Genomic DNA, 11,340 nt, shown 5'->3' with positions numbered 1-11,340 from the left:
TCCCCGGAAAATTTCTTGCCGACGATTCCGGCTGAAAAATTGTTCTTGGGACACTTTCATTTGAAAAAGACTTTTTTCGGATTGTTTTCAAAATCATGCCGGAAATCTCCCGCCATAAAAATTCTTCTCGCAAATAGAAAAAAGGGGCGTGGAGCAGTTAGTTGCCCTCCAATCTTTCCAGTAGCTTAAAAAGGACAATAGAGCTTTAAATTTATGCTTGAATGAGTTTTATCCAGATATTCTAGGATTATTGGTTCTATGCTGTCACTCCTGGGAAAAAATAAAAATAAAATAAGTAAATAAATGATAAAATAAATAAACACACATCTGTGATCTTTTTTCTGGTAAAAAATAGAATACTTCATGTTCTTGCAGATGGGAATTTGAAATTTTTACAGTAGAGTTCTCAAACTGTTTGATGAATACCTTTTTGTGTCAGCTTTAGCTGAGCTTTTGTGAGAGGATTTGGAAAAGGTTCCGTAATTTTTGTCTTTACTTTTGGTTTTTAATTTGTCTTTTATTTTTGTAAATGATCGTAAATTACTTTTTCTTTCTTTTTTTATTGGGTTATTACAGTTTTTATTCCAAACACTTTAGCTAACTGTTTTCGATAATTATAGGTATATATACAGTGGGTATTTTCACATTTAGTTTTTTTTATCTGATCATGAACGAATAAGTCAATGTCAATTCAGTTAGTTTTTTTATTAATTTCAAAAACACCTTCATTGTTCAGGATTATACAGATTGTTAATTTGGCCATGCCAATCTCCTTCGCAAAATCGCAAGCACGAACAACACGACTATTCTTTGTCTCCCATGTAATACATATAGTTACATCTTCAATGCTATTACCTAAAGTTGTAACTTTCTTAGAGCCAAAAATATCACATATTTTGCTTATCGCTTAGAATAAATGTGGGGGAGGAAACAATAAGTACACGTAGAATAAGAGGCGCTCCATACTAGTAGGGGGAGATCTTATACTTCTGTACGAGATTTGATGTCCTTGGTAAAAGCCTGTACGAGATTTAATTTCCTTGGTAAAAGCCTGTACGAGATTTAATGTCCCTGGTAAAAGTGTTATTTCTAGACCAATCAGAGGACTAGAATCCGTGTACGAACAAGATCACGTGCCTCTTTCTAGGCCAATCAGGGAGTCAGAAATACTAACAGGGAGTGACGCAACTGATATAAGGAAGGATTTTCAGTATAGTTGATATTAGTGTGAGAATAGAATTCAAGAAGTGAGGACAGTTTGACTTTACTCGTTTATTTATTCATTGAGATATATTTACAATAATGAGTGGAATGCTTACACTATTCGAAGTTGATAGTGGAGTTGATGGCAGCAGGAATGATACAAGAGCACCAAACATTGTTGTAGAAATCACGAGAGGATCACGGCTTTGTCTTGAATGGGATGAAATATATGCAAGATGCGTGTTATCATTGAGTAAAATTAAATTGGAGGATCAATTATGCTTCTCTGCAAAAGTTGATATAGAACATATGAATAGACTTCAAAGTGCTTTAAATGCAATAGTGAAGTATATAGAGGGCAATAAGTTATATCGGTAATTGTATATGTATAATATATATTATTGTTGTAATTATGATCACGCACAATAAAATTGTTTCAAAATCGAAAATGTCCCCTTTCTTTTTGTTAGATTTTTTAGGTTATCGAATATCATTGAAGTAGAACGAATCGTGGTTAGTCTAGAGTCAGCAGTGAGAGTGTTTGGATTGAAAAATAAATAAATTTGAGAAAGAGAGAATTAAGTTGAATCTAATCACCATGGGAAATTGTATCATCCTAAGTGACGATTTTCTCAAGTTTTCTCTTCAACGGAAGATGTTTTCTCAGGGAACGCTTGAAGATTTAACGAAGAATGAATCTCAACCGTTGGACTTTCGTATGAATCTTTTACGACGTGACTCAAATAATTTTACTCAATTTATTGATATATTAATTGAAACAAAGCAGAATAATATCGTGGATATACTTTTGAAAACATTGCCATAGATTCTATGTAGATGGCTCCCCCTTCAAAAGAGGTTATTTAACGTCACAAAGTTACTCCTCTCCCATCCCCCTCTGTATTTATTGAACATGGATCAGTTTCTTTTTAGCTGTGAGAGAGTTGACATCGGAAACCAAAAAATGTTCTATAAACGTCCACTATGTATGTACACGCTTGGCATTTGGTCATCATGTGAGAATTGTACAATTATTGATGAATATAATGAAAAGTACAAATTATGCAATCCATGTAAATTACATAGAGGATATTCAGTACAAATTAAATTCTGTAATTCATGTATTGAAGATAATTATGACTCTTACCCTAGACGGCAACTATGTTCCAATTGCTACAATGATTAATGTAATCAGTGGGAGAATACCTATCCTGGTATGATTGGAAAGAACCCTAAACGTGATTTTAGTTTATTTCTACGAGATTGGTATCGTCATGGTTTTAAATTATTTTGGGAGGAAGGATCAGGTCTAAGATTCAACTGTTGGGGTAACAAGACAATTTGGTTTCTACACCATCGTTGTGACGACACTGCCTATTATGACTATAAACCGAGTGATTTTTATTTGGCAGTTACCGAATGTGATTCACCCCTTGAAAACACTGTATGTGATATTGCTTCAAATAGACAAATTGAAAGACGTGAATTTCACAATATGAATGCAAATAGTATCATTGACTATACAAAGACATACGACAAGAGTGAAGTTACATTTTACTGTAGAAAATGTGACCCTGACTTTGCAGTCAATCAAGATCAATATACAGTGAATTCAAATGATTTACCAGCATTAGTGGTTCTCGACAGTTGCATATACACCGAAGAAGAAATCTAAAGTGTGGAATAAAGACATTGTTATTGTGTGCATTTTGTTCTATTAATAAACAAATTCACATACATTTTTTAAGCACTTTACTCGTAGGGCACTAAAATCTTTATTATACAAGTCTGAGAGGATATTTTCCACCATAAAGTCGTTCAGACGTGGATTGTCTACGTAAATGTTGAGAAACTGCTTGTAAGTATAGCCGCGACATCTGAAGACGAAATATAGTAGCGCATGGAAACCGCAACTTTTAGTCGTCAGATCCTGCACTCTCTTCCGATTTTCAATAATAGGTTTCCTATTATTGCTGCTTTTAATATAGTTGTTGATACGTTGAGTGTAAAATGTATAGGGTAGGCCAAGAGGATCAAAAAATTCAATTGTCTTCATTTTTGAAAGATGCACAACCAATGATCAGTATTCACAGTTGACGGACTGCTATTAACAATGATTAGGTATTGTTTTCACTTTGAATTTTTCCAAGGAAGTCCGAGGGTAGACAATAGGATCTGTATTTGGACATATAGGGGCCCATATTAAATACTTTGATTATTTGACTTGTGTTCATGGTGCAAGGTCTAGTAGAACACTGCCTTCAGGAGTGATTTCCCAATAGGTTTCAAATTGATTTATTGAGATTAGTGCAATACTCTAACGTAATGGGTCGGCAAATGTAAATTCTAAACACACCCCCGTCGTACTAGACTCATATCTTGAGTTCCAGACAGGTCTAGTACAGTGAGACCATGTGTTTTAGCGAACATTTTTTCGGTTATACCATTTTCAAATAGTTGTGAATCATGATCTAGGGTTTGCATTGTCAACTCACACAGTGTCCTATAGGATTTATAGAAAGATAGATTGTAGAGTGGGATTCCATTTACTTTGCAGACAAGAGATGAAAGCCCAAACATCTCAAATTTATGCACGCAGCCAGTCCACGATCCTATTGCACTAGAGCTTTTTACAAGTGTCAATGCCAATTTTGACGGAATTTCACCATCGATAAAGGATGAGTCGGTGAAGGTGCGTGAGCCTGTGGCAATATGACGTTGATTGGTGATTGTATGAGAAACAAGTAGTTTAATATTATTTCTACTGGCTCTCAGTTTTTCCACTGCCAAAGCAACAGAACTGATAACCTGCTGCTTTCATACATGTAGTATTGCCGAGGTGAGAGAGAGAGTCACATCAGGATTGGCAGGAAGTTCCTTTCGTAAAATGAAATTGGATGGAGCAAGCGTCAATTTTATATCTGCTTTAATATTTGGTGATAGCCATTGGGGTATATTAAATATTTCCTGATGTATTTTTCCAACTAGATGTAATTCATTAGTTTTAGCATTTTTATGGGCATCTGTACTATTAGTATGTGTAATATATTCGTATCCTTTGGAGGTGCCTCTCAATTCCTTGTATGACTTGGGTGTCATCAACATGAACAGCATATAGCTTGTATAATTCGAGAGATTGTTGCTTGCGCTCACCAAAGCACCATTAATATAGACACTGATTTGACGAAATAAATTATGTAATATACAATTTTCATAGGATATTCCATCAGCAAGAACTGGCATTCCATTGTTGGAATTCTTGACTTTCACATGTAAATCTATAAATTTCGAATACATACCCATAAAGTAGTCTTCATTGGAATAACTTTGAAAGTGGATGTTATCGGAAAGGGGTTGTTTTTTAATAAAATTGTTCATAATATCCATGTTTTACACTCACATCAACATTTTCTGCATTGAATAGAATTAAAGATGAGGTGATTGAAGGCTGGGAATCCTTATGCAGTAAATATGCCATTGTTCTGTCTATGAAAAGAAATCTAGTTTCGATCTAACAATTCTCTTCCTGGGGCTTCTTCTTCTGTTTACTGTACTTTTGTTTACTTCTTCTGCTTCTTCTTCTGTTTTCTCCTTCTTTTCTTTGACAGGGGTGATGTCTTTCGTTGTTTACCTGAGTGGAGACTGATGAATGGTGCAATGTTTCTTGACCTTTTTAAACCTTTTTCATTTTGTCGAGATTTCGATTGCTCGCCAAGGGTCCGCGCACTACAGTAAGGCTTGTCTGAAACCCATTTCTATAAATACCTGCCAGATCCCCAATCGCAGTGCGTAGAGAATGCAAAATCTGTCGTAGCCGGTACAATATATCTTTTAGTTAGAGATAGTTCAGAGCAAACCAGCTTAGCAAAAAACTGCCAAGACCATAGCCAGACATTGATGAACGACCTTTGTAATAGTCCATTCCATTGCCCAGTTGTCTTGGGCCAAGAGTATTAACATAGAAGTCAATATCAGGACAACTGAATAACACTTTTCTATTAGACATCTTGTTTTTGAACGCTGACAACGATGGGTCGAAAATGGCATGTAATAACAGCCAAACCTTTGGACATTGCTAAGGGATCACCTAATTCAGTTCTTAGTGTAAACTGGCAGACTTTAAAAATGGGGAGGGTTTACGGGGATATACTGAAGATGCTTTATATTGTAATGATGAATATGATCTTGATTGATTTTTCGTTCAAGAACTCGTAGGAGGGGGACATTGCTATTGCCAACTCTGGATGTTTCAACAAATGAAGCATAGAGAAATATACAAAAGTCCATCGAGAAGGCAGGTGGGTAATAAGCAAAAATAGTATTAGTGTTTCCGGTACTTTTACCATTGATTATATTGAGTTTAAAGTCAAGAACATCTTTTAGATTATAATTGAGAATAACCTTTTCATCGATAATGGGGGAAATAATGTAGATCTCGCCCTCTGCCTTTGAATAGATGAAATGAAAGACTCTTTTTTACGAGCGGAAACTATTTGATTGATAGAACTACATGAATCATTCATACAGATGAGTTATTCGTATGGTAATTCAACATATGGATAATCCATCCAATTGATCATTTGAATTTTAGGCTTTTCACTATCGGGTGGCGGCGGCCAATCATAGGGTCTAATTTTTATATCATATTTGCGAATTTTTCTCAGGATATCATAGGTATTTTGAAAACAGAGTCTACAAGAGCCACTTCATACGCTCCGTCGAATTTGATAGTGGGAGAGAATTTCGTCCAAAAATCACTTGTTTTATTCAAATCATTGTAGAGAGGGTCCGAGACATTGGACATGAATGTCACATAGAAATCATTGGACATTGCTTATGTGTTCAAGTGCAACCCAAGAATCAAAATCAGAGTTGTATCCTAGCCAACGAACAAGCAACTGTCTCTTGCCCCTATAAGTACGGCTCTTTAATGTCTTTTCAATTTGATAAAATTCACTACTGTTTCTAACTTTTGTAATTCATATTCATATAACCGCCGAGGATCTCATCATCTTTGGTGTCTCACAGCCTATATGTTGTGGGATCGGTGTCTAGGATTTTGGAAACTTTAGAAAGTTCAGTGCTCCATTAATAATTCTCCTTTTCAAAAATATTGCTGGTTCTTTTAATTCGAACAGTATCGCCAACATTGGATTTCTTCTTCACATTTTGTTATTCACTGGAATATTGCTTAAGAAAAGTGTCAAATGTATTTTCACTGCAATGAACGTCCTGAGGACTAACACTGGATAGCGATCGATGCGGTCGTTCGTTATATATTTGCATGATTTTTTCTAAAAAATGAATAAAAGTAACAGAACTTTTCAGCGTGCAATATCTTGAAATTAATAGAAGAATCGTTCTTTTCAATCGTTCAGCCAATGCAGCCTTTATCGGACTGTGACTATGATATAGCTTTGTATTATATTTCAATAGAAACTTTTGCACATGAGGATTAACAAATTCGCTACCGTGGTCACTTTGAGTTTTTCTATAGCAATCTTGTTCAAGAATACTTTCTAAAGCCTAGCAACTTCAACATCTCTCTTTGATCGCAATGAAATGGCATAAGCATAGCAACTAAAGACACTGATTGCCACTAGAATATATTTGTAGGGTGTATTGTGACGTCTTTGAGTCATATCTAGAGTTAAAAGATCTGTTTGCATTATATTCAGTGGGAAAAACGCTTTAGTTTGTCGACATTGTTTACCACGAAGCCTACGATTCCGATGCAGAGTGTAACTCGGTTCCTTTTCTAGATACTCTTTTACATTTTTTTTAAAGTGCTACCACCTACGTCAGAGGTAACTTTAGAAAATGTCTTGGGGGAACTTAGACTTCCCACTTCACCAATATTTTCATAGACATGTTTTGAAACTTCATCCATTTTGAGCGCAAAAACGTAATTTAGTGTCCACTACCCTTTTGTACACTGGAGGGTGGTGCTTGTGACGATGAGTTGATGTCGATACGTCTTCGCTTTTGTCTAGCCATCATAATTGGTGCTATCAAATCATTGCTGCTGCTTCTGGTAGGAGTGTTAGTATTTTCCAAGATTGATTTAAAATCTTCTGCTTCTTTTTTAAACAGTGGTGTTGTTAGAGGACTGACACCTCCATGGGCGTAGAGAGGGGGTAAGGGGGTTGCTGCCCCCCCCTACACCTTTAAATTTACATTAGATATGGCTGAAAAAGCAGATGCTTGGAATAGCAGTTAATAAAAGGCCCTCCATCACACTATCGACTGCCCCCCCAGACAATATGCTGCCTACGCTCATGGACACCTCTACTATATTCTCCTAATTTCTTTAGACTTTGCTTATTGCCAATAAGACTGTTGGGGAAGTTTGAAGTATTTAGAAAGTTGTATAGATTATTGTCAAATGATAAGAGTCCTTTATGATTTGTAAACGTATCATAAACTAAATCAAGTACATTATAACGTTTTCCCTGAATTATAATTCGCTTCTCAGTTCTATCGACCTGAACTTGATAATAATCATCACCACTTTCCAACATGAGATATTTTAATACTCTTTTACTCTGTTCCCCATATGTCAATGGCAATAGGTTTCCAATTGATGTCACTATTGAATTCAATTCCTTTTCCTTTGATTGTGCTGCTGCTGTTGTTGCTGCTGCAGAATCTTGAGATGTTTCCTGTTTGGGGGGTGGGGATCTGTGACGACGGCGGGTCTCTCACGATAAGGTCTATGTTTGTCCACACGACGCAGTGCATCTTGAAGTAAAACTAGCTTTTTATCATCGGCAATATTTTCATCATTAACGAATTTGCTTAGATTGTCTTCAAAGTGTTCAACTGGTGAAAGGACGAGTTCTATTGGAGTTAGTTTATAGAATTTAGCCATCTAGATAAAACTGTGCACAAGTCCTGCGATTATTGGTAGTAAAAGTGTAAAAATGCTACCGCCCGCTTGAAGGGGACGTTTTCTTTTAAGATTTTTTTCTTTGTTTTTGCAAGCCAAGGCACGTACAGTGGAACGATGTTGCTTTGTCTGTTATCTAGTACCTTCTGGCAAGTGTACATTGACCTCAGTTAAATTTAAACAAAGTTCAGATATTAGATAAATAAATTCTTTGTCAAAATTATGTTTAAGTATGGCCTTCCTGAGTGGGGAATTTGAAGTGCTTAAAACAGAAATTAAGTGTCTATTTTCGTTTATTTTCTTCTGTGTCATGATGGCAACTAATAGCCTTTCTACTGTTCACTGGAATATAGGCAGTAATTTCTTTGTCGAAAATATCTGTGACTGCACGCAAATCCTCGGGTATATTCTGATAAAGATCTAGCAAAATTTAACCGTAGGGCTTATTTGTCGCCTGACTGTACGCTGAGAGTAGAAATTTGGGAGCTCCTGGATATATTTGTTTATTGAGATTTATTAGAGAACTTGAGTCACGAACAACTTTGTAGATAATATAGATGGTGCCGTTCAAAGCAAGGGTCCTCATACACTTGCTCTGATTAAACAGATTGTGTATAATTAGGGTTATGGAAATGTGTTCATGATCAGAGCGAACAGTAAACAATTGTAGCATTTCCTGTGAGAACTGTTCAATCGATTCAGCTAAATAATCAATAATCAGCCATGAGTTTGACTCAATGATATTGAAAGCGTCAAGTCCCCGTATGAATTGTATTGGCATGGACGTGGCAGTGGCAATATATTTTAATCGGTCAGAGGACTCCTGCCAAATAATATAGCAATAGTAAATCTTCTTTGGTGTTTCCAAAAACACTTTATTACAATTTTTAATTATTTTAGCTAAAAGTTTCGTTTTCCCCGACATTCACGGACCACAGAGAAACAACCCAAACGGTATTTTAAATTGATACATACTGCTGCTGCTGTTGACAACATTTGGAATACAACTTGTTGTAAACCATACTTGAATAATGAATAAATAATAATAATTTTCCCTTAGATTTACCTAGTACGTTATTCAATGGCAAAAACAAAAACATACTTTTTTCTTTAATTTACAACACTTTTTGTAAAACAAAAATAACAACAATAACAGAGCAACAAGAAGAACAATATTTTTCATTTATTATAAAAAAAACAACAACTTCAAATACAGCAAGAACAGCAATAGCAGCACAGGTGAGCACATTTGTAGGGTAAGAATATAAAAATATGAGAAAATACTATTTACAACATTTGAAAGATGAGAATCCCCCCAAGCCCCCCACCCCCTCCAGGGCCGAAGGCCGGGCTGGGCGCCGGCGGGACCCCCCACCCCCTGGGCCGAAGGCCAGTGGCCACGGGTGGGGCCAGAAAGGGCGAACCGCTGCAGCGGGAAACAAACTGTATACAATAGCTGCAGTAAAAGTTGAATGACGATGACGATGACGATGGCAAAGGTATGAAGAGTATATTGAAAAATTTTCCCCCACCCACCCATAAAGTACTGTTTTTTATTTAAATTTAAGTTAATTTATCCAGACCGAGTTGGTTTCGATATTCCATGCATTCAACTCGATGTGTAGGTACCCCTTTGCAGGCCTGTTTTACTTGCCATGTGTTTCCGCACAGTATACTTTTGGACCGGGAAACACCCCATTGGATATTAAATCGCTCCCCGTCTCTGACTTTAACATTAATAGTTGATTGGGGGTCTGGCGTTTCACCAACTCGGGTAGATGCTCTCATTTGAATTCGTGTAATCCATTCGCTGGCCAATGTGCACACCATTTCCCAAATCATCCAATAAAATTTCGGCTTTAACTTTCAAAAACAGAGAATCTGTGTCCCCATAGTAAACTTGAACCTCCCCCTCCCTCGGCCATTGTACCTTTCAAACATTGTAAAAGAACGGCAACATGAGTTTCTTGGAAATTTCGAGTACTGAAATCCCCCCCCCCCCGTGATATTCTTATTCAAAACAATATTTCTCTTTTTTTCTGTGTAGCAGATCCATATTCGTGTCTATGCTCGTGAATTTGTAAAGTTCGGGTCGGCGATAATTCGTGCACATTCTTTGGGGTATGTAACTACGTCGCAACGTGATCTGTTTCGTACGCTCTCACACATTATTCCAAAAGCTGAATTTAAAATGAGTTGGTACATTTCTTTTTGAACTTTACTTTTTGCCAGTGAAAATTTACTGACAAAGGTGTCAATAAACGTTTTCAAGTAGGGGTTCTGATCAAATTGCAGGACTCTGTGTATTTTTATGACCCTGAAAACATTTGTCACCATCCACTGGAATAGGACGTGTTGGAAAACATTATTCTGTTCCGGGTCTAAATCTGCAATCAATTTTTGCTTGGAGGGGATCCAATACATGCCCATATCCTCGACCAAAGACTGATTGCATGGGCTCAAAGACACCCTGGTCACCGGTCTATTTACGCACGGAAAAAAAATCTTTTACAGTGTCGTGGAGTTCCAATGGTATGTGTCCGTCAATTTTAAAAAACAACCTTGGGGACCATTTTCCTCGACAGTGTGAATTTCAGGGAAATCTAGGGCACAAGGATTTTCAAGCCATGTGTAATTGCCACACGGTAAACTATAGTGAGACATTGCCGAGGGGTAAAGTGAGTTCATGTCAAGAAAAACAGCATTGGACTTTACACCATCAACAGAGTTCTGCCCAGTTGGATATGTTGGTAGGATGCGATTCGCATGAAAAACATATCCCCCCTCATAGATCTTTCAACAAATAGGCGTTGATCCACATTGGTGATCAAACCTATTTCCTCCCTACTGATTTTTAGAATTAAGTCCATGACGAGGTGCGGTGTGGAAAAATAGTAGCCAATGTCTAGCCCAAATTCCGAATAAATTTGGTCAGTGTTCTTGCAGACGATGTTCAAAAAAGTTATCACATCGCTTGCCAAGTAAATTCTATAATAATCCCAACAATTTTTGCAACTGCCCTTATCCCACACTCTGTTAGCAACAGTGAATACACTATCGGTAAGTGAATTATAGAATGCTACACTGGGGGGGGGGAGTTTCCCCTCACGTAACCTTGTGCCACAGCTGTAATAGTCATACGCATATATACCTTTAAAAGTCAGTAAGTCATAGATTTCAATGTCTGGAAAGCACTGTTTGAGCAGAGGGTAACAATCGAAGAATCTGAAAAATAGATTTTATTCCAG

Source organism: Artemia sp. Qi Xiang Cuo, unplaced genomic scaffold (assembly GCF_049724085.1).
Source record: "Artemia sp. Qi Xiang Cuo unplaced genomic scaffold, ASM4972408v1 HiC_scaffold_22, whole genome shotgun sequence".
Classification (NCBI taxonomy): domain Eukaryota; kingdom Metazoa; phylum Arthropoda; class Branchiopoda; order Anostraca; family Artemiidae; genus Artemia; species Artemia sp. Qi Xiang Cuo.
The sequence above is the reverse complement of the archived record's forward strand: the minus strand, read 5'-3'. Positions refer to the sequence as shown.